Consider the following 23,772-nt stretch of genomic DNA (forward strand, 5'->3'; position numbering starts at 1 on the left):
TGCCTTAAGGTGACTCTACACCTGAGCTACTGCTTCCTTCTCTGTGATCTCAGTTCAGTCGTCTGGTCATGTCCGACCCCATGGACTGCAGCACGCCAGGCTTCCCTGTCCATCACCAACTCCTGGAGTTTACTCAAACTCATGTCCATTAAGTCAGTGATACCATCCAACCGTCTCATCCTCTGTTGTCCCTTTCTCCTCCCGCCTTTAATCTTTTCCAGCATCAGGGTCTTTTCCAATGAGTCAGTTCTTCACATCAGGTGGCCAAAGCATTGGAGTTTCAGCTTCAGCATCAGTCCTTCCAATGAATATTCAGGACTTATTTCCTTTAGCAGGGACTGGTTGGATCTCCTTGCAGTCCAAGGGACTCTCAAGAGTCTTCTCCAACACCACAGTTCAAAAGCATCAATTCTTTGGCGCTCAGCTTTCTTTATAGTCCAACTTTCTCATCCATACAGGACTACTGGAAAAACCAAAGTAATGTCTCTGTTTTTTAATATGCTGTCTAGGTTGGTCATAACTTTTCTTTCAAGGAGCAAGTGTCTTTTAATTCCATGGCTGCAATCACCATCTGATTTTGGAGCCCCCCAAAATAAAGTCTGTCACTGTTTCCATTGTTTCCCCATCTATTTGCCATGAACTAATGGATGCCATGATCCTAGTTTTCGGAATGTTGAGCTTTAAGCCAACTTTTTCACTCTCCTCTTTCACTTTCATCAAGAGGCTCTTTAGTTCTTCTTCGCTTTCTGCCATAAGGGTGGTATCATCTGCATATCTGAGGTTATTGACATTTCTCCCAGCAATCTTGATTCCAGCTTGTCCTCCATCCAGCCCAGCATTTCCCATGATGTATACTACGTATAAGTTAAATAAGCAGGGTGACAATATACAGCTTTGACGTACTCCTTTCCCGATTTGGAACCAGTCTGTTGTTCCATGTCCAGTTCTAACTGTTGTTTCCTACAGATTTCTCAAGAGGCAGGTCAGGTGTACTGATTAGGTGGGCCTAATCATAATTATGCTGGCTAAATGGGTATTCAGACCTCCCTTTGTAGAACCAAACTAAAATGGAGTTGCTATTGTCAGGGACGAAATCAAGATGGTCAATATAGGCATGCAAAGGAAACATAAGTGAGCCTTACAGGACTTTACGGCTCTTCTCAGAAATCAGCAGAGGACACCAGCCAATCCCCAAACTCTAGTTCTGTTCCCATTAGCTCTAGATTTCCTTGTGATCCTGACTCAGCTGCCCTGACCCAAATAAGAACGATCACTGGGCAATCAATCAGCTGAAAAAGCCAAATAGCTTCTGTATCGATCCCATAAATCCCTCAGCCTGTGAGCAACTTAGAATTCTTTGCTCCTGGAGTCTTGAGCTTTCCAGTTCACAGGTCAAAAGCCTTGCAATAAACTCATCCTTCTGCTTTGTTTTATTCTGAGGGTAGAGCTTGTTTTATGACATCATCCAGCATGCCAGAAATTTATTCCTGAGGAGTTGAGTGAATGGAACATCTGGGAATCAATTAAGTGCCTAGTGAGAGTTGGCTATTTACAGGCTTTTTTGAAGAGAACCTGTGGACAATGAGAAGTTCCTCCTGTAACAGACCTCCCATATTAGCTCACTTAATTTATTTATATTTGGTTCCAATGTTTTCAGGGCACTTTATGACCTAGTCACCTCACTCCCTCACTCAGGTGAGTTGTGGCTACCCTAAGGGATGCTGGAGGTGCCCTGCCTAGATCCCAATTACTCTGTACTGGAAGGTGTACCAGTTCCCCAGAGGTCAAGCTTGCTGTGCTTACAGGTTACACCTGAGACTTGCCCTGAGCCCTGCCCCTGGCTCATGGGCCACCCCACCCTGAGATGCCTGGGAGTCCAGGCTGCCCAGTGACTGGCTGAACGGAGCTACCTCCTTGCCTCAAGGCAGGATGAACTGTGATGCCACATGCCCTCCGGAGCTCAGGACCAGGCTGAGGCTAGTCCCCGGCTGAGATGGCATCCTTGCTGGGCTCTTTCCCCTTCCCTGTCTTGCTCTCTTCACACTCTTACAGGCTGACCTGAGAATCCTTCCTCATCAAATCACTTGCACTTGAGTTCTGTTACAACCAGGGAACCAGACTTATATCTGCCTGCATCCCGCTCCAAGTGGTGACTGGGGTAGTTAGGGTCCTCCCACCCCAATGATCCTCACTGGCCACCATCTGTGTCTCCCTGGGCACCCCTAGTATGGCTCTCATGCGGTCTCAATTTCTCCATCCACAGCCACAGTCAGGAGACGCAGTTGCCTCCTACTGGGCTCCCTATTTCTGCTCTTGTTTCACCTCAATCCAGAATGAGGCTGGAAAAAGATAAAGCCCCTCCGAGGAACCCTCCAGAGGTTTCCAGTGCTCTTCCACCAAAAGCTGGACCCTCCTCAAGGCCCAGTGGTCCTCGCGGACCTGGCACTTCCCAACCCCGCCTCATCCCACATCACTTCCTTCTCCACCAGCTTTGATCCCTTGCTGCTGAAAACACCAGCCTGGCTCCTGCCTCAGGGCTCTGAACCACTATCCTGAAACACGCCCCCACCAGGGCTGGCGCCTCCGCCTCTGGGGATGGACTCCCATCCGCCCTCAGAGAGGCCCACCCTGACCCGTCTCATTTCCACTTCACCCTCTCTGAATCTGCTTAGCCCCTGTGTCATCCGAGACCGTTTTTGGTCTGCCAGCTTGTTGGATGCCTGCCTCTTCCTGCTAAAACGTATCTCCCTGCCGATCTTGCCCGACTGTTGGCCCTGTTCGCCTAGAGGAGCACTGGGCACGTAACGGATGCTCAGGAAGTGCACGGAAGGAGGGGAGCTGAGGCGCCGGTGCTTGGTGCTCCAACGCCGCGTCGAGGGGATCTAAGCCCACCGACGACCTCTGGGGCCCAGGAGGCGTCACCAGACAGCCTATAAATCACAGAAAAAGAGGCCACCCTTGCGCGGCGATGGCACTCCTCTGTCAGACTGGCCCCTCGAGGTCTGTTCCAGTCCCCATCTCTCTGGCCATGTCCTCACTGCTCTTCCTGGCTCGGGGCGCCCCAGCTTTGGTGGGACTCATGTACCGAGGGCCCACAGCCCTCACAGCCCCTCTCGAGCAGGGTGAGCGGCCCCAGATCTTTTGCTCAGCTCCACGGAAGCTCAGTGAGGCCAAGGGGCGTCCTCCCCACCCCCAACAGCTGCTTCACAGAGGCGTCTCCACAGCTCGCACCAGGGACCCCGGCTCCTGCCGTGACTGCTGGCCCCACACCGAGACTGAAGCCTCCAGTCCCCAGGGCTGCTAACGGCGAACACCGAAAGGCATTCCTCCAGAGTCCCCTGCCTTCTCTTCCAGGGCTCCACAGGCCTTGCCTCTTCTGGAACAATGACTGTGGACTGAGGCAATCAAGGTCAGAAAAGTGCATGGGGGCCCCAACTCGGGCTGGAAGGCAGGCTGCAAATAACCAAATTACCCAGTTCAGAGCGAGACCGAGCTGCTGAGATAGGGTCGTTTGGGAGGCCACTGATGGATTTGGGTCTGGGTGTCCTCAGGAGAGGAGCCTGTGGACAGTTGAAGGGCTATAGGAAACGGAACTGGCCTTTCCCCAGTGTGGGGGGAGGATTCTAAGACAACACTCAAGGGACTTCCCTGGTTGCACAGCGGTTAAGACTTCGCCTTCCAATGCAGGGGGTATGGATTTGATTGCTTGTTGGGGAGCTAAGATTCTACATGCCTTATTGCCAAAAAGCCAAAACATAAAACACAAGTGATATTGTAACAAATTCATTAAAAACTTTAAAAATGGTCCACATCAGGGGAAAAAAAAAGACAGTGCTGAAGATTCCGCCATAAGCTCTGTGTGTAATCCCCCCGTTGGGCACTGGGTGTGGGCATCTGTGACTGTGACAGGATAACACATAACCCGGTGGCTAGGTTATGTCAAATGGAAGAGGTAAAGGGACTCTGCAGAGGTAGTTAAGGTTCTTAATTAGTTGATTTTGAGATCATCTAGGGGGTGGGCCTGACCTAATCAGGGGAAAGTCCTTAGAACAGGGAGCTGGTTGGCCCTTCCTGAAGAAATTCTCCCACTGGCCTTGAAGAAGTAGACTGCAGCTTTCTGAAAGGGCCTGCGAGGGGGCTTGCAAGGAACTGAGAATGGCTCCTGGTGGCTGGCCAGCCAGGGAACGAAGCCTCAGTCCTATGAATCCTGCCAACCACCCAAATATGCCTGGGAGAGGCCCTCAGGAGGTGTAGCCAGCTGACCCTGGACAGCAGCCAGTGAGGCCCCAGGCAGAGATCCCAGCTACCCAGTGCCCAGACCCAGAACCCACGGGACCGTGAGATGCTCTATGCCACCCAGTGCCCAGACCCAGGACCCACGGACCGTGAGATGTTCTATGACACCCGGTGCCCAGACCCAGGACCCATGGGACCATGAGATGTTCTATGCTACTCAGCGCCCAGACCCAGGACCCATGGGATCCGTGAGATGCTCTATGCCACCCAGCGCCCAGACCCAGGACCCACAGGACTGTGGGATGCTCTACGCCACCCAGCGCCCAGACCCAGGGCCCATGGGACCATGAGATGCTCTATGCCACCCAGCGCCCAGACCCAGGATCCACGGGACCGTGAGGTGTTCTATGCTACCCAGCACCCAGACCCAGGACCCATGGAACCATGAGGTATTCTATGCTACCTCGCGCCCAGACCCAGGACCCATGGGACAGTGAGATGTTCTATGCTACCCAGCGCCCAGACCCATGACCCACAGAACCATGAGATGCTCTATGCCACCCAGCACCCAGACCCAGGAGCCAGGAGACCATGAGACATTCTATGCCACTCAGGGCCCAGACTCAGGACCCATGGGGCCGTGAGGTGCTCTATGCCACAAGGTTGCGGTAATAATGTTATGCAGCAATAGACAAGAACTACACCTGGGTTTTAGAGAGGCCGCTATGGGTTTGCAGGCTACCTCCCCCAGACCAGAGGGTTTCTGCCCCCTCTTGTCTCCCTCCACACCTCTACTTAGGAAAGGCTCACAGGTACTGCAGCGTAGCATGGAAGCTGTACTCATAACAAAAGTCCCAAAGTGTCCTTACTTGTGAGTGAGGGGGTTGAATCGAAGGCTTCTCAACATTTTCTCCAGTTCAACGTTCCATGATTCTACGATGGAACCCCATCCCTGGGGCACCACATTGAGTGGTTCAGAAGCAACTAGAGCTGGTGTCTTAGATGGGATTCAAACTAGGCCTGAATGACCCAAGGTGCCCTAGCTTTCATCTCCATATCTCCATTAAAGCACTTTAGAGTATGTCATTTAAATGGGTTCCGTGAACCCATGGCATGAAATTTACATTCATTGATCTATACCAGGGCGTTTTTCCATCAGAGACCCTCCCTCCCCCAGTTTGGGTTCTTTCAAGGCCAACTTTATCTTGTTTTTGTCCGGTGAGGGGTGGAGAGTTTCAGCCACTCACCAATACTGGCTTCAGAGCAGCACTGATGTTCTATCAATAATGTTTTCCAAAATGACAGGAAGGCCCCCATGAAGTCAGATATACGGGTTCTAAAATGGAGTTGTGCACCATCATTATGCACCCCACATGCTCCCCTTCCTATTTTTTTTTTTTTTTTTTGCCACCTGGAGGCTGACGTTCTGTGCCGACTGCTGCAGCATCCTTCCTGGGACTGCGAGAGCTGCCACCTCCCTCCCACTCCCCGGCTGGCAAGCTGGAGAGAATTATTCCCTCTCTCGGTCCTCACCCCATGCCATTTTATTTTTTAAATGTTAACAATGATAAAGTGGGACTTACATTTTGGTTTGGTGCTTAAAAACAAACCGTTTGATTCTGTCTGCTAGGGGCCCATGGGTGCAATCAGCCTTAAGATCACAAGATGCCACAGAGATATGGTTCTCTGACTCCTTCAGTAGGAAACCAGGAGCAGCAGGACCAGACAAAGCGCCTGACAGATGCTGGATGGGGGAGCACAGATGACGGGTGGGTGTGGGCTGGAGAATGTTTAAGGATCCAGAGATTCAAAGATGTAGTGAGCTTAGACAGAGTGGTCACAGTACCCAGGGTAGGGGGGCCTGGGAGATGAGAGGGACAGCCCACTGCCCTCAGAGAGGGGTTACCGTGAATAGAGCTTAGACTTGAAGATAGACCTGGTTGAGAATGTTAGTTCTGCCATTTTCAAGCCAAGAGACTAAGGTAACTTACTTACCTTAAATTACTTACTAAACCTCAGTTTTATCAACTGTTAAATGAGACTAATAATACCTTGTAGGTTATCATGGGAATCAAATGAGATGATGTATGCAAAAACCTTAGCTTAGTGACTAGCACAGAGATGCTGAATAAATGGTACCCAGTTGGAGTGCAGTGAATACATGTTGAATAAATGAAGGGTTGTAATATCTATGTGCCAAAGCTGGAGACAGCTGTGACGCTTGGGGTGTCTGGAGATGACAGTTTGCAAAACTGTAGCAGTCATTCTTGATTCTCTGCCTATATCACCTCGGTACTCTCCTCTCCCTTATATTCTAAGAGCATGTATGACAAGCACCTATGTGCCTTTGGGGATTTCTGCCTTCTTGGGAGTAAGCTTGGCATCTCGCAGGGCTGGGTGCAAGTGGCACCTAGCCACTTAAGGATGGGAGTTGGTATATAAGTACCCCCAGATTCCATGCCCTTCAGGTGGGGCAATTCAGGCATATTGTACGCTCCCTCTGAGAGAGGTCCTGCCGGGACTGAACCCCTGCAGGCGGCACTCTGCTCTCTGATGCCCCTTGTGTTGGCTTCCTTCCCATTTGAGCTAGCCTCCCTGCATACCACCCTGCTTCCTAGGATCACCTCCCAAATAGAGTGCTGCATCCTTCTCCCGGGCTCTGCTTCTAGGAGGACACTACCTAAGAGAGCATTCCGATGAAAACATTTAGAAGCCTTTGCATTTTCCTTTTTTTTTCTTTCTTTCTTTTTTTTTTTTTTTCCACTTTGGGGATTCAGTAAACTAAAGCTCCTGCAAGACTGAACAAGTGGACAGCTCTTCTGCCTGGGGTCTTATCCTCAGGAGCCTGTCATCTGCCATCTGAAGTGGTTTGAAAAAATGAACAGCCAGGTTTCAGGATACTCTTTGGAAGTGCGTGACTAGAAAGTGGGGTGAGCCAGATGTCCCCTGCTTATCTGCAGAAGAGCTAAGATGAAGTTTCTGGTGGGGCTGCTGCGAGGTCCTGATGCAGGTATCTGGCTTGTTTTCCGTGAAGCAGCAGCACCGCTGAAAAGCTTTCAGGGTTTTTCCACTGCCTCCTCCCTCGGGTTCTCATTTCCAAAGCCCTCATTGGATAGTGGGTTGGCTGAGGGCGGCTTCTACCGTTATGGGGAGCTTTTGCAATTAGAGGACAAAGCAGGGTTTTCTTATACAGAGGAGACTTCTGGAAGGACAAAGAAAAAACTTCAAATACAAACTCACTGAGACAACCCCGAGTGAAATTTCAGGTAAAGGAACATCATCACAAAACAGTAAGAAACTGATGTTTTTCTCCAGTTGGAGCACAGAAATGCTTACTCATCCTCAATGTTTAGAGCAGAAAATTTTCCCTTTGCCTCCTGAATTGACTAGACATCTGGATCTATGATTTCTTGGCCACCTTGGAGAGATTCAGTAAAAGATTACAGGTGCCTTCCTGACTCAAGGATATCCAAGCTTAGGCCAAGGGCTCCAACTCTAGCTGAGGAAGGGACCGAGGCCTATAGGGTGACAGGGTCATAATCATGCATGCCCAAGTTCCCTGCTTTGTGGAAATTAGTGGAAGCCCCTAGATGGACAAGCAGAGCCTCGAGCCCAGCCTGTGGTGGTGGAGGGGTTTCTGTGACTTATGCTCCCAAGATTGGTGGGGGCTGTGGTTGATAATTTTATAAAAATGGCTGAAATAATTCCCCTCTGGGTATTTACAATCTTGGGTGGCCCCTCCCCCACTCACTGTATGTTTGGCCACATGACTTACTTTGGCCAATGGGACGATAATGAACGTGGCCTCAATGGACTTGGAAATGAGAAACATGGCGGCCTGCCCGCTCATGCTGTTTTTGGATGATATGTGGTCCAGTCACTCCTATTGCCCCAGCCAAGAGCCAGGACCCACCACCATTCACAGAAGTGAAGACATCATGGACCAACAGGACTCCAGCCAATCTACTAGCTGAATAAGAAACCACCCAGGTTACCCACAGACCCATAAGTGATCAGAAATGGTTGCTGTTTCAAACTACTAAGTTTTAAGGTCAACTGTTTCATAACAAAGACTAATGGCTTCAGGGTCTCCCGGCTGTCACTGGTACCTAGATGGCATGTAGACTCCCCTTGCTCCCTCCATCAGCCTCCTCCCACCCCACCACCGGGAGGGCTCAAACCCTAATGAGCTGCCAGTAGAAATCTTAGGATGTTTTCATATTACTTTACAGTGGTTGAAAATATCTCAGAATATTATATTCTCAGCACCACTTGAAATTATGGTAGTTATTGGACCAAACATTGTTACTTAATACTTAAATACTTAAAAGATTATATATTGCTATCCCACAATTTAAATATTTTGATAGCTATACTTTAGTTGATTTCCTATGAAATCCTAAGTATTTCATCTTATACATTAAAACATATCACCCTGCAAAGGGATCCAAAGACTTCCTTAGATTGATTGCCAGGAGGATCAGTGGGAAAAAAAAAGCTAACTCTATTCAGATTAAAAGTCAAAAACAAACTTGGTTGGCCTATTTAATACAACCAATCTAGTCTCCAAATACTGACATCACTTATGAAGTCTAGGAAAAGATAACCCAGGAAACTTCTAGATGGATCTGATTCTGACAGGATCATAGAATCACCAAGAAAATCACTACTTTTAGGTAGTGGAAACAAACTCAAATGCCCTTACAGGCTGGCAAAATAATAGATGTGTGAATTGAAGCAGGTATATAAAGACATTTAGTGCTAGGCTCTGTGGCAAATTGAAACAGAAATACTGTGTTAAGGCACTCAGATTTAAAGTGTTTGCAAACTCAGCACTGGCCCAATAAAGCAAGCCTGTGGACAGTATTAAGCCTGGGGTCATTAGCTTGTTAACCATGGATTAAAAGCAAAACCAGCCATCTGATCAGTCCTTTTCCTTGAGCTGGCACTGTCGTCAACTTACGTAGGTAGCTGATGTTTCCCAGGGCAGTCAAATTTCTGATGCCTCAGTTTGCATAGCCACAAAATGGTTACTTTTAAAATAACTTTCCTTTCGCGAGCTGTCATGAAGTTAAAAAACTAGGTCATATCACGGGAAGCAATTTGTAAAAAAAAAAAAAAGTCTTTAAATATTGGTTTTGGTTTGGTTTAGTTTAGCCACTAAGTCATGTCTGCCTCTTGCGACCCCATGGACCGTAGCTTGCTAGGCTTCTCTGTCTATGGGGTTCTCCAGATTTGGTAAGTGACCTGATAAAAATTAAGTCTGTGCATGTAGGAGACACTGCGGCTTATCATACGAACCCTGAACCTGGTTCTCCCCTCAACTGCATTGTGTGGTTCCAGCACATAAAACATAATCTTGCATGATGTTCACACCCACAATCAACTGATATAAGCTGGGCACCTGGCCCAAGCTGCACCAGCCAGAGCTGTTCTGAGGGCTTTTAACATGGGCAGTAGACAATAGAGGGCCGTCCGTTTTCAATAGTGGATGTGCAGGGAGCACAAACTAGGCATCCATGTTTCTGGTATATGGAGGGAGGAACTGACTTTTTAAGGAGAGAAAGTGCAGTCAGTGTACAGAAGGAAGCACTGACACGAGGCAGCAGGAGAGCCTTGGAGGTGCTTAAACACTAGGTTTGGGTTGTTCCTGAATTCCAGCAACCTCTCTGTCCTTCTCATGGTTTGGCTGTTCAACATTTACTCAGATTCTTTGAGCAACCATGCATCTCCATTTTTGCCTAAATAATTTATATTTGGGTTTTTCTGTTATGTGCAAAACCCGAATAGACACAAGCAATATAGCCAATCATTTTAGGATGCTCTACCTGGCAGCTCAGAATCAAAATGTTCCTCAAATGCTTTTATAAATGTTGGGTCACCATTTGAAGCCTGAGATCTCTGAGGGGAACAGCAGATTGAGACATCTCCTGAGTGGAGAGGAAATTTGGAAGAGCTGAGGCAGGACTGGCAAGGAAGAACAGGACCGGAGAGGAGCACTGAACTGTGAGTTAGGAGTCCTGCTTAATGCTCACCCTGTGGCCTGGTAAATAATTTAGCTCTGAGCCTGGTCATTTGTTATTATTATTATTTTTTAAATGCCATTTGTACATTCTGCCATAGCTCAAACCTACGGTTCTGTGTGAGCTGAGGACAGAAATCACACAGATCCTGATGTGAGCTGTCAGGATCCTTTTTCTAAGGACAGTTGGTGCTCTGATCCAGAGCAGAAAACAAAACATGCAGGATGAGTGGAAAAGGTCAGACTCCCTTCTTGCACCAGCTGCAGTTTACTGAAGCGCCCAAAGCAAAGGCATGGAGAAGTGCTTTATTCTTTGCACAGTGGGTACTGTTTCCTCTCTGGTATCCTTCAGAGGCTGCAAGCTGGAACTGCAGAAAGAAGGGGCTACTCTGTCATTTGGTGAGATGTTAAATTTTTCTAAGTTTGGGGAGGAAGAATCTAAGAGCCAGAGATTGTCGCAGGGGGGAAAAGATAACAAAGGAGCCCTACGTTCTCCACCCATGACCCCTGTCTTCATTCTGTGGACATTTGTCTTCCTCATCCTTCAAACTCATTCTGATGGGCAACAGCATCCATATATTATTAACTACGTCAGAAGAGTGAGTGGACACTTCTAACCAGAGGCCCAGGACAGGACTTCTCTCTCCAAATACCTAGGCACAGCTTTTGTGTGGCAGAGAACAGGGGAAATGCCTCATCCTCATCAGACCCCATTCAAGATCAGGGTGAAAACTTGAAGGACCTACTAAAGGCTATTGGTTCTCAAACTGCAGCATGTACCAGAATCACTTGGAAGTGATGAAACAGGAAGGCTCTTGCCCTATCCCTAAAGTTTCAGACTTAGTGGGACAGGATGGGGCCTGAGAGCTGCATTTCTAACAAACTCGGGGGACACTGATGTAGCTGGTACAGAGATGACAGTTTGAGAGCCAATGTTCCAGAGTAAAGAGCAATGACTGTGGAGGGTCAGCAGTATTGTGCTTGGGATCTGAAAACTCAAGTTTCCTCTCTTATTAGCTGTGTGGAAGGAGCATCCATTCTCTGCCTCTCAGACTTGTTAATTCCTCCCTCGTCCCTTAAAATGGGAACCTTCACTCTTTGGGAAGATAGTTTCCACCATTCCTTCCACTCCTTTCTTTATTTGCCCTTCCAACACCCAACTTAAGTGCTTTGTAAGATGGGAAACAGGCAGTGAGCAAGTAGAGCCCAGTCCTCCATTTGGCTTTTTCTTTTTCTTATCCACAGAGAGGTTACATTTTCTGCTCCTCCAAGCTGCAAATCTTCTGAGGGCATGTTCTGCATCTTGGGAGGGATAAGGGGGAAGCCAGGACCCAAGATATTCTTGCTGTGCCTGAGTACACTTATCTCTGAAGCCCTTCCTCCTTTTGTGGGTCTCAATTTGCAAGAATTCCCCTAAAATGTAAGGTCGCTGCTGCGTAGAGAATTGCTTTGGGAGCATTTTCCAACTTTGGAGGGAAATCATTCTGTGAATGCAGGCTGGAGCATACATTTTGCAGTTCACATGACTTGTTCTATTATATATTTGATTTTATATTTATTGGTTTTCATGAATAAAGGTAAAGGTTTTGATGAGGTGACACATGTAGGAATCTTGTACCTGGAGCTGGCTGCAAGAGAGTCTGTGTTTGTACCTCTCTGCCTATATATTATGTGCATATACAAAAACACACATGCCCACGTACAATATTTAATAAGGAGCCCAATGGTCCCCAACAAAAACATTAACACTCAATACAAAATGAAGCCAACAGATGTAGCTTCAGCAACAGTTCACTAACTTACAGCAAATTTTTTTCTTAAGCTAAAGCAGAGCAGGGAATTTTGCATATCATCTCTAACTCCTCAAGGGCCTTAACACTTAAGGCCTTAAGCAAGAGGGGACCAGTGCTTTGATAAAGCATAGCCCAAGTTTCTTCATTTCCAAAAGCTATCCTGAGACTCGCAAAGCCATTCCCAGAGCAGAGGTGCTATTCAAAAGCATTTGAAAAATCCTTGCACAAATAGAAAAACCAAAGACTGTTGACACGTTTTTCCATTTTATCATGCATGCTGCTGAAGATAAAAGAATAATGTGGTGGTGTGACCTGTTGTTTCCATAAGCAACATCCACACTACAAAGAGGAAGAGAAGCACATGGCCTTTATGTGACCTGCGATAAAGCACACTGGACATCTGGCGCCGCAAACGGTGGACAGTGGAACATGATGACACCAGTTCCTTCTTTCCCTGGGGCAGGTAACAATATTCCACAAGCTCAGCATCACATAGCATCACAAGACGCATGCAAGGCTGCCACTGCTTTCTTCACACAGATGTGAAAACTGAGGCTCAGTCCAAGCTGGGCAAGTTGGTCAGGGTGATATAACTGAAGCGGCAGGGATGGGCTGGGTATGCAGCCCTCTGACGCTTGATTCAGCGCTCAATGAGTTTCTCCAGGTAGCACACATCACCATATCTCACCTGAACTTTTTCATCCAGAGGACAGAATTCTTCAGACTTTGCTGACTCATGTTCTGTACATCAGAGCACATTTTCTAAAAGAAGATCTCAATGTATTGTGTGCGACTCATGAGAAAATTTATGAGGTGGTAGGGAAAAGCATGGGCTTTGCAGTCAGAGAGACAAAAATTCCAAAGGCTTTTAAGGTTGCCATGGAAATTAAATGAGATAACGTATGCCAAGGTCTAGCACAGCGTACTGTGGGCATGCAACAAGTCTGGTGGCCAACAAGTGGTGCCTTCACTCAGCTGGGGAAAGTAGGGCACAGAGTAACCGCTCAGTGGTTTTAGACTTGTTTCAAGAGAAGGACTGGCAGGGGCGGGGGAGGGGGATGCAAAATTCAATGCTCCGTTGGTAATGGCTTTTTCTTAGCGATTGTTGTTGTTTAGTTGCTAAGTCATGTCCAACTGTCTTGCAACCCCATGGACTATAGCCTGCTGGGTTTCTCAGTCCACGGGATTTTCCAGGCACGAATACTGGAGTGGGTTGCCATTTCCTTCTCCAGGGGGTCTTCCCGACCTAGAGATCAAACCTGAGTCTTGCATTGGCAGGTGGATGATAAATGGGACTAATTTACCACATCATGTCTCAGTTTAGTTTTCTCTCCTAGGCAAGAGGACACTGGATGTTTGAAAGGACAAATTAGAAATTATTGTGTTTGGAGGACATTTTCTCAGAAGTTAACTCAACATGGAGAGTTCGTATATACCAGGCCACCATTCCATCACAGAAGCGAGCAAAATACATGGCCTCAACAACAAGAGTGAGCTGAAGCCACCAGTCTGTCTCCATTGACTATATGTCTCAGGAAACATGCGAAGAGAGGCAGCAAAAATATCAAAAATATCCTTTCTATCCTAATGAAAAGTAAAGAATTTTAACAGCTTATATATCTTAAACAGCTTGGCTTTATATGTGAAACTGGCCTAAATCACTCATAGGCAATATTCTTCATTCTTCAGTGGTTTTTCATATCTGAATATAAACCTACTTTTAGTAAGGTTTTTCTTGAGATTCTTCTGATTCTTCATTAGCATTTTAACTCTTCACTCATAGGTGATAAAACAGCAGGTCAGAAAAATTAATTATTTGCCAAACTTTGGCAGCTAGTTGGGATGAACAAACGTAATTCTTTAGGACATAATTTTATTCCAACATTTAGGGTGAATCTGTATTTCTGAGTTGTTCTGATCATAATATCTGATCAATAAAAGAAGAAATTACTTACAGTGGTAGAATTCGCTGCAAAGGGGTAGTTGGCATTCCCATTCACTCATTCTTTTTCTGTATACCTGGTGTGTGACAGGAATTGTTACAAGTGCTGAGGATTCAAAGATGGTTAAGACACTGCTCTTGGTCTCAAAGACCTTTATAGTCCGTTAGGGTAGAGAAATTCACAAGTACATAATTACAAAGCGATGTGATAAATCTTATAAGGAAGATGGGAGCATTGCTTATTGGTAAGGAGAGGTAGATTCTGAAAAGCAAGAGCTGGGAGATCATTACATTCTTCTGTTTGTTCCTGAATCTTTGAAACTTATTTAAGGGAGTTTTCAGAGGAGGGGAGTGGATTGGCTTGCGAAGGTACTGTCACCTAAAAGATGTTGCTGTTTTTCTCAGTCACTCTATTCTTGCTTTGTGCCATGAATTTTATAGTTGGGACTAGGTTTTCTGACCTAGAAAATACTATGTTTCTTGAAGCCTGACCTATTCTGTCCATGAGTGGTGGGGAATGGTCTATATAGGGAGAGATTGGGGTACTGTAATATAACAGGAATATAAAGGAAATTGAGTGATATCCTAATTTGTTGCCACACAAATAGAGACAAATTTGCACACAGGAATATCTTAGATATTTCCTAAGTTCCTAGATGGCTAAGGATGATTCTTAATTTACATTTTGCTTATGATGGCAACCTTTCCATGGACACTGATCACTGAGTAGAAACCTTCAATCAGTTGCATATTTTGGACAGAGAGCCAAATATTTTTCTAAGTTGGGTTCATGTCCTTGAGTCTAAAAGGGAGTCTATGTGAAATGTGTCTTCTAAAAGAAAAATACATCAAGAACGGATGCCCAGCAAAAATACACTGAAAGCAGAATCATGTATGTTTTATTCACTGCTCTATCTTCACTAACCAGTACTGCTTTCCTGGGACAAGACAGACGTTCAATAAATATCTGTTGAATTAATTAGTGAAGAGTGCTATAATGACAGCTTATTTATGTTTGAGGAGGGAATAGAGGGATAGTCACTTTGAAACTGGAAAAAGTTCATATATTCAGCAATTTCTCAAGCATAAATCAGGAATACTATCTTGCTTTCTAGTATCATAATGAAGTTATAATGGACTGTCCTATGAAAATGAAAAAATTCACTCGATAGAACTATTGCATACTGAAATCTTTTGCCAGTGTTCTTCCTAGCAGACTTACTGGCATTTATTTCCCTCTACTTTCTGTTTATGCTGCAGTGTGATTTGCCTCTAACTGGCTGTCAGACCAACCTCAGTGAAATTTAAGAAATATACTGCTTCACAATTTGTCAGTCACTATTCTTTGAAACTGTACAGAACATGAATAAAAGAGATCAGCAATTTGGCTTGAGATTCTCTGTGGAAAGGGAATTCTGTTCAACTTGCAGGACTCTCTAAGCTTCACTGAAAGATTTCTCTAGAATAGGGATGAGGCAGGAGCCCAGGGAAACTCTGGCCTCTGGGGGCAGCTGAGAGGCTTTTGTTTTCTTACATGTCATCAGTAAAGAACAGAAACCACTCACTCAAGCCTGTAGGCATAAAAAATCATCTCTCAAGTTCAAAATCTATAAGTAGGGTCATTTGGATATAGAAAATGATGGAGAAACTGGGACAAGATAGGCATTTTGTTGAACCTAGAACCATTCTAGAAGAAAAACAACCTTTTCTTCAAGTATGAAATGGACAATTTTGGAAAATGAGGTGAGCAGACAGAAAGTGCAGTCTCAATTTAAGATATGAGAATTAGCCATTTCTGGGTAATATAACACAATAGTTGCTCAGTTGTGTCTGACTCTTGCTAACCCATGGACTGTAGCTCACCAGACTCCTCTGTCCTGGAGGAGGTAACAATTCCAGGCAACAATACTGGAGTGGGTGGCCATTCCCTTCTCCAGGGGATCTTCTCAACCTAGGGATCAAACCTGGGTCTCCCACACTGCAGGCAGATTTTTACAGTCTAGCCACCAGGGAAGCCCCTTTCGGTAATAGGAACCAAATAAAATCAGTAACAAAAACCCAACAATAGAATAAAAGATAAGTAAGTTGTTTTAATTTTCCCTTCACAGGGATTATACTTCAGCTTGTTTTACTAACTAAGAGGATCAAATTTATTTTTCAAAACCACAGAAAGCAATTCACAAACCTAGCGCAGCTGTCATTCAGCACCAATCCAGTCTGAGCATTGTTAATTCACTTTGAGTTCCTCCAGAATGGTTGTTAAGCATTTAAAAGGAAGCACTAACACTTCAATAGGATTTTCCCCCATCTCTTTTTGGGGATACAGATTTGTTCTTCTTATTAGTTAATCACTACTGAAACTAACCTCTGTGAGTCAGCAGTAAGAAAATCAGTTAGCATCTCCTCATGCTTTACTTTGATGGAAAGATGCTGAAGTCTGCAGTAAGAATGAGGTTATAGCAACAAGGGGAACAAGGCTTTTCTGGAACTTGTGAATTTAATCCCCACGTGACTATGAATTTAATTAACATATATTGTTCCGCCAGCTGTAACCTCTGAACTTTAAATCTCATAGCCTTTAAAGCTTCCTTCTCTCCTAGTCCCTCATCCTTGAAACTTTTTTGTAATGTTATTTCACCACCTTCTCCCCATCCTCCAAATTTTATTAGTTTTTGAGCTGGCTACTTAAATCATGTAATTCAGTTCATATGAAAATGTTGCTTTTTAAGTACTTATGATCTCACAGACTCTATAAAAAGCTTCTCTCTCCCCTTTTCTAAGAGGTAGGAGAAGAAAGAAGAATGAGGATATAGCAGCTAATAAATTGCTTTAAATCAGACAGAAGACATGATCAAAAGGGGGTTTAGAAATAAAATTTTAAAAAGTTAGTTGGGTTGAAAGAAGAATTATAAAAAGTTTAGGCAGGTTGAAAAAAACAGTCTGTGCCAGACAGCAATAAATCTGATTGAGGAGGGGAGATCCCCCAAAGCAGTGATGACTCAGATTAGGCCTTTGAGAAAAAAGTCAAGGTTTCTTAAGTCTGACCAGAAAGGCCTCAGAAAGATGATGTCAAAGAAATTATTGAGGGGGAAAAAAGAGAGAGAAACACTGAGGAGCAGAGGAGCGGTGGATATAATTAATCTCACATTGAGAGAGGCAGTCAGGTCAGTTACTGAAGCAGTATTAGGCAGTAACCTCTGAGACCACCAGGTAAACTGGCTCAGACTCACCCACCTAGACTTTTCACCACTGATTTCATTAACTTCATTAATATGGTAAGGATATTGGAAAACATTCATTCAATTCTGTCATTCAGTAGATGAAGAAATTGAGTTCCAAGTGGAACTCAGTTCCACCATTCAATAGTGGTTGAATGATTCATTTAAAGAAATTCATGTTGATGTATGGCAAAACCAATACAATATTATAAAGTAAAATAAAAATAATAAAAAATAAATTAAAAAAAAATCTATCAAAAAAAAAAAAAAGAAAAGAAAAGAAAAAGCAGTTGCTTCGGATCTAAATCCAGATCTCCTGGCTCCTGATCAGCAAGCATCCTTGCCATCATGCTCTGCCATCAAACTGAAAGGGGAAAGATACTGCAAACAAACAAACAAAAAATCATGTATATTCTGTGCTCTATTTGGCCAACATGAAAAATGTAGATGATGCAAGAGGTCGCAGAGTGTATAGCTTAGACTCTGAAATCACACAGACTGCATTTAAACCCTGGCTCTGCTCTGTAATGTTAGGCAAGTTATTTAGCCTTTCTTTGCCTCAGTTTCCTCTTCTGTAAAATGGAAACAATAATGGTACCCTGATTACAGGACTGTTACGAGGATTCAGTGAGCTAGCACAGGTAAAAGCTTTTAGAATTAGAGGTTCACTCTTCTCCCCCACAGACCTATTCTGATTAGTCACTGCTTTGGGTATTTCTGTTCTCAGATTTATGGCTTACTAAATGTTACTAATATCATATATGAACTGACTATGGTTTGCATCATTTATTTAGACATTAGAAACTGCTTGGATTTTATATTGGGTGAAGTGCTTTGAGATCCTCGTGAAGAAAATTATGTAGAAACAAGTAGCTATTATCATTACAGCAATGAAAGTAATTCTGAAGAGTTCAAAGTGCAGACAGCATTCTCTGGAAATTTCTCTGAAGCCTCTTTCCTTTTGTAAGATTACTTTTAAAAAACTTTCTCCACTCACCATGTTCTGTTTCCTCAGTGCTCTGTTCTATCTCCTCCCTTCTACTTAATAACTTGGAAGGCCCTCTGCACTCAGTTTAATAACCATCAGCCTGACCTTCTAAAGCATCAAACGTCACTATCTGCAATTTCGCCCCAGGGAGTCAACTTGGAAATCAACATGTTATCCTAAGGATGTCTCTCCTGCCAGTGTTTTGGTGAAGAACAGATGAGAATAGTCCCTTGACACTTCTGAGCAAGAATTGAAATAGCAACAAGATCTATATCTGCAACTGCCATTTATTTTTCCACATGAAGCCAGGGACTATTTCAGGTTCAGCAGTTACATTAGAATTTGGAATTGTGAAGCTCTGCTGTGAGAGTAGCAACCACAAGATTAAAAACAAAATGGGTATAGCTCAGACCTCAAGCAAGCCCTGGAGTGACAGTAATCAGCAAAATTCAGCTAGGATGGTAGGGAAAGAAATATGATATACTGCCCACTTTACCTCAGTTTTTCAAACTTTTATCATAGCATCTTTTATTCCTTCCTTTCTTTTTTCTCCAGTTTTGGCCACTGGGAACTGGTTGTATGTGTCATGCTGCCTGAAACATGAATAGAAAGCCTGGCCTCTTTCCCCATCTATCCAGTTAGTGTATTTGACAATGCAGAATACTCAGAGAGTCCACAAGAGTGTTCCACATGATTATTATTCAAGTGTACCTTCTGGATACCTCTCATCCCCAGATTTCTGACCCGATTCTCGACCTTCTTGGTAGACACTCATCTTGAATAATTTGTTCCAGTCAATAATTAAAATTTGAAACTTACAATTAACTTCTGGGTAGGACTTAGAAGCCCATGTGTATACTGCAGGATGATCTTTCTTAAAATTTATTATTTTTTGAGATATCTGGCTTCCTTTATTTTTTTTATTGGAGGAAAACTGCTTTACAGTATTATGTTGGCTTCTGCTGTACAACAGTGCAAATCGGCCATCATTACACATATTTCCCCTCCTCCTCCCATCCCACCACTCTAGGCCATCCCAGAGCACCAGGCAGGCTCCCTGCGTAACACAGCCACTTCCGGGCTATCCATTTTACACATGGTAGTGTATATATGCCAATGCTCCTCTCTCCATTTGTCCCACTCTCTGCTTCTCCTACAAGTCCATTCTCTATATCTGAGTCTCCGTTCCCTCCATGCAGGGTGATCTTAACAGATGACTAAATGAGGACTGGTTATTATTTTTTTAATTTATCATCCTTTATGATAACACTTTGCCACTGTCTATTTATGAGAGAATGCAAATTTAATTCCATTCGGTCAACAGCAATTCCAAAATGCTAAAAAAAGACATGGCTACTTTGTACACCAGCTTCTGCTCAGAAATCATCTTCAAAGGATAAAGCACTAATTCCTCAGTGTAGCATTCAAGGCCTTTCATAGATGGCTCTAACTCACTGTTCTAGCATATTCCCCTTTACAAGCCTCCCACTCCACCCAAATAGATGGGCATCTTTAGGGTCTGCTGAGCATAACTTGAGTTTGTTTAACTTGTAGTTCTACCTGTGCTGTAACTTTTACTTGGCAGACTTCCCCCCTCCTCTCTCCAACCTCCAAAAGCCAGCTGAGGTTCTGTTTCTTCTCTCAGACCATTCTAGTCCACTGAAATATTGCCCTAAGAATTTTCATTCCTTACTTTTGGTCACATTGACTTAGCAAATAATTATATACTCCCTCATGATTTTCCTTCTACTGTTTTATTGTATTTTCTTTCTGGTATTATTTACAAATGTTTGTTGTTTATTGTTTTCATTAAGAATACTAGATGTTAAACTTATTGAGGTCAAAAACCATATAAGCATGAGATTTTATATCTTCAGTGGGGTTCATTTATGTATCTGGTGCTCACTGATTGATCAATATCTTTCAATCAGGTTTGTCTCTGCTGACAAAGGATGACATTGCAGAAATGTATCTAGCACTGAGGCTAAAAAAACCAATTTTCTTCCCTTTATAGAGCTGTAAATCAGTTCCATGATGTGAGAAAAAGTTTATTCATAGTGCATCATATAAAAAGCAGATTCATCTATTTTTAATCCTTCATATCTTCTTTCCCAACTTCTCTCTCAAATTATCTCTCATTTCTCCTAATCACTGACACCTACATGATCTGCTGAAGGCTGCCTGCTACAAGAAGAGGTGCTACTGGCAGACACCTCAGTCTTCTGGTTGATGGTCAAGACTTAAGACTTTAGAAGTGTCTTTATATAATCTAATTCAGGGGCAGTTGGTACTGTGTTTGTGCATGTGTGGTCATGCATGTTTAACAAAGTGAAAATAAGACAGTGAATTCTTGGCAGATTTTACCATGGAGAGGTTAATAAGATTACAAACTGTTTCACGTTCTGAATGCCAAGGTGGTAAAGCAGAAAATTCCAGCGAGCAAACAGGCAGGTACCGTCAGAAGGTCTGTGTTGATGTTTCCTGGCAAGTCTTTACATCCATCTGCTTCTGCCTCTTCTCACTGTATTGCCCTGGATTTTTTAAATTTAAAACTTAAGATAGGAAATATCTTGATTTTTTTTCCCTGAAGCTTATCCATAATGTAAATGTTAAAATTCATGTTGCAATTACATTTCTGTTTAACTTCTCAGTAAGCCATTAGCTCCATAATTGCGCACATCAACACTTCCTCCCAGATCTGTGCCCTTTGCCAGCTTCACTGCAGTCCTCTACCTCTGCCCCACCGTCCCAGTCTTCCACTAGCAAACAAACCCAGCAGTAATTACTAATGACCAAGCGCGTAATTCCGGAAGCGTTGAGCTTTTTCATTTGTCGCAACTACGCAGAGAGCTGTCTGGACATGCAGCATGGAGTCAAAGCATTTTTAAAGACTCCTAGCCATCTTGTCTCCCCTCCTCCCATCACTAAAACACAGTTGTTTATTTCATCTGTAGACTGCAGAGTTATAAAATTCATCTATGTAGTTACATACACTTAAATAATAATTTTACATTTGTATCCAACAACAGTTGAATATATACTTACATGGAACCACATAGTTATCCATAAAAAACTGTAAAACAGTAGTAAATAAATAGCCAGGAATGAAAAGTACTTTCTCTATGTGGATAGGGCATTTGAGCACCTCCAGCATATAAATGACTGGACTTAATGACTAACTAGCCCCAATATAAGATCTTATTTTAAGACTTTTCAAGGGATCATGCTAATGTTTATTTAATGTGTGGTATCTACATTCTTACACATGATGCTGTTACTCTTATTTAACAACTACTCAGTGAGCATAGTTTTGTTCCTGGTCATTTTATATTGATTTTTGTCCATACCAATGGCTGGAAATATCCCTGTAACAATTTTTGTTCACTCAGAGGCTCAAAATGTCAGAATAGAAAATAGTCAAAGTACTTATCACTGCCTCAGCAAAATCCCGCAGTGCTGGAAAGGAAATCACAGATCTTTAGGTCAGAGTCCAGTTTCAGTCTAACACCATGGTCCTTCCATCTGCATCACATTGAAGGACACAGTTGGATTCTCCTGAGGAAAACCAGTCTTAATATTGTCAAAATCAGAAAATTATCCTGAGATAACCAATGTCCATAGGAAACACTTCCTCTCATTCTGAAACCACGGCCAAAGAGGTTAAATCTATACCCTGCAAGACCCATAATATGTCTTAGAGATGTATTTTTATGGGTATGTGCTTCTGTTCATGCCTAATCACAAAGATAAAGGAGAGGAAGAGGGATTCACTATTGAAGTTGATTTTGCTTAGTTCAACTACCCCCATATTTTTTATCAAATAGATACATGTCAAAAGATATAACACTCCTATAAACAGATCGTGTTGCCATCTTTGTATATACCCTATCCATGACCACCTAGGATCTGTAGACAGATCTATTTTGTGTCAATAAATAAATAAATAAAACCCCTGATTGCCTACTGGAAGATAAGTACAGATCTTAAAAAATGTGTTTGTTTTCTACCTTAAAAAGGCAGGGGTAAGGAGAGGGAGAGGGTAACACAGAAAATTTCCATAAGTAGACTTTTTTCTGAAGCTATGCAGGAGCTAAGGATGGGAACTGGTAATTGCCTGCAGAGGGGTCCGGTAGGAAGGATTTATTTTTTCCTTTTAACCTACTATGCCTGCTCTATTAGGGATATCCGAGAGATCGGAGTCTCAGAGAAGCAGTTTGGCCTGAAACCTCTAGCCCTGGCCAAGCGTCTCTGCCGCAGGTAAATGCGGCGCTGTGGCAGGACCGCTATCCGCGGTGCTGAAAGGTCGCGGGCACCAACGCAGGCCCCTGGTGTTGCTGTCCAGGGTGCTGAGAGCGGGCCGCCGCAGTCCCGGAGGCGAGCCCGAGCCCCCGCCCCCGCCCCCGCCAGTCTTCCGCAGAGCCCTCCCACCCAGCACTACCCGCCCGCCTTCCGCCAGCCTGCTGTTGACGTGGAGCAGGCGGCATAAATCAAGTCTGTGGGGCATGGAGGCTGCTGTGGCGGCTGCAGCTCAGCTTGCCCGGGGCGGGAACTCCCCTTTCTTTCGCCTCCCAGCGCCCACACTCTGCCTTCTACCTAATTCTTCCCTGGATAATACCTCCCTAACGACAGCAGTCATGATAATAAGGTCAGAACGACAGGGTTGGTTTGTTTTGATCTACAGAAGGGAAACAAAAAAAAAAAAACCAGCAGCCTAAACATCTCTGAAAACTGCATCGCAAAATGGAAGAGACAGAGGGTCCCACTACTGTTTCAAAAGAGTAAGTTATTCCGTACGTATTCTTGCGCTTCCACCCCATCGCTCCATCTGCACTATCCCCTTTCACCCCTTCCCCAAGCAGCTCACCTCGAAAATACTTTATAAAGCCCTAGGCGGGAGTCTAGCCGGACGCGCACACACGGAATACCGCACCCTGGGTGCACAAATTCTTGTATATTTACCCAAGCTCACTTGGTCTGCCCAGCTGTGGCCCCTTCTGGGTATGCAGCCAGCCAGTGCCAGAACCACGACCTGGGGAGGGGGTCTCCTTACCTTGGCTTCTCCAGAGGGTGGTGTTCGCCCGGCCCCTGCAGGTTCCAAGTGTGGAGGAGCCGCGGAGCAGGGAGGGAAGGAAAGACAGCACCTGACCTCCCCGAGGTTTTGTCTTCAATGCAACGTGAGCTCTGCCCTCATCAAAGATGGCCGTCCCTTTTGACGTCAGCAGCTTTTAATAGCCATCTCCTGGAGGGGCGGGGAGGAAGTGTGTTGAGGGGAGGGCGGGGGGAGGACGCGGGCGGGGGTGGGAGGGGAGGAGCCGCGAGGTACTGAGCGCTTGACTCAGCTCCCAGCTCGCTTTACTGCAAAGCTTTGTATTTTAGTTTTTTATAAACACCCGAACGGGACTATTCTTATGATTCCACTTTAACACCCAGGCACAGGCAAATTCATTTATCTTGCGACTGGTCTTCTGATATTGTTTTGTTTGTATAGGTGTGTGTCTGTATGTATATGTGTTATATACATGGACTATATGCGATTATATATATACAAAAAATTTCCCCTGCTGAGTTGAGTC

General features: G+C 44.4%; 1 protein-coding gene across 2 annotated transcripts in view; it reads right to left on the reverse strand.

The window, feature by feature from the left end:
* Positions 1-23,381, reverse strand: part of SNAP25 (synaptosome associated protein 25) — an 83,586-nt gene extending 60,205 nt beyond the window's left edge. Inside the window, exon 1 of one of the 2 annotated variants that reach the window (XM_005886900.2) lies at positions 23,250-23,381. The gene's annotated coding sequence lies outside the window, so the exon portion shown is untranslated. Of the gene's footprint in view, positions 1-14,006; positions 14,073-23,249 lie in introns of those variants that run through there. The other variant, XM_070382142.1, reaches the window with a different exon arrangement.
* Positions 23,382-23,772: the final 391 nt, after the last annotated feature.

The sequence above is a fragment of the Bos mutus genome, chromosome 13 (genome assembly GCF_027580195.1).
Source record: "Bos mutus isolate GX-2022 chromosome 13, NWIPB_WYAK_1.1, whole genome shotgun sequence".
NCBI classification, from domain to species: domain Eukaryota; kingdom Metazoa; phylum Chordata; class Mammalia; order Artiodactyla; family Bovidae; genus Bos; species Bos mutus.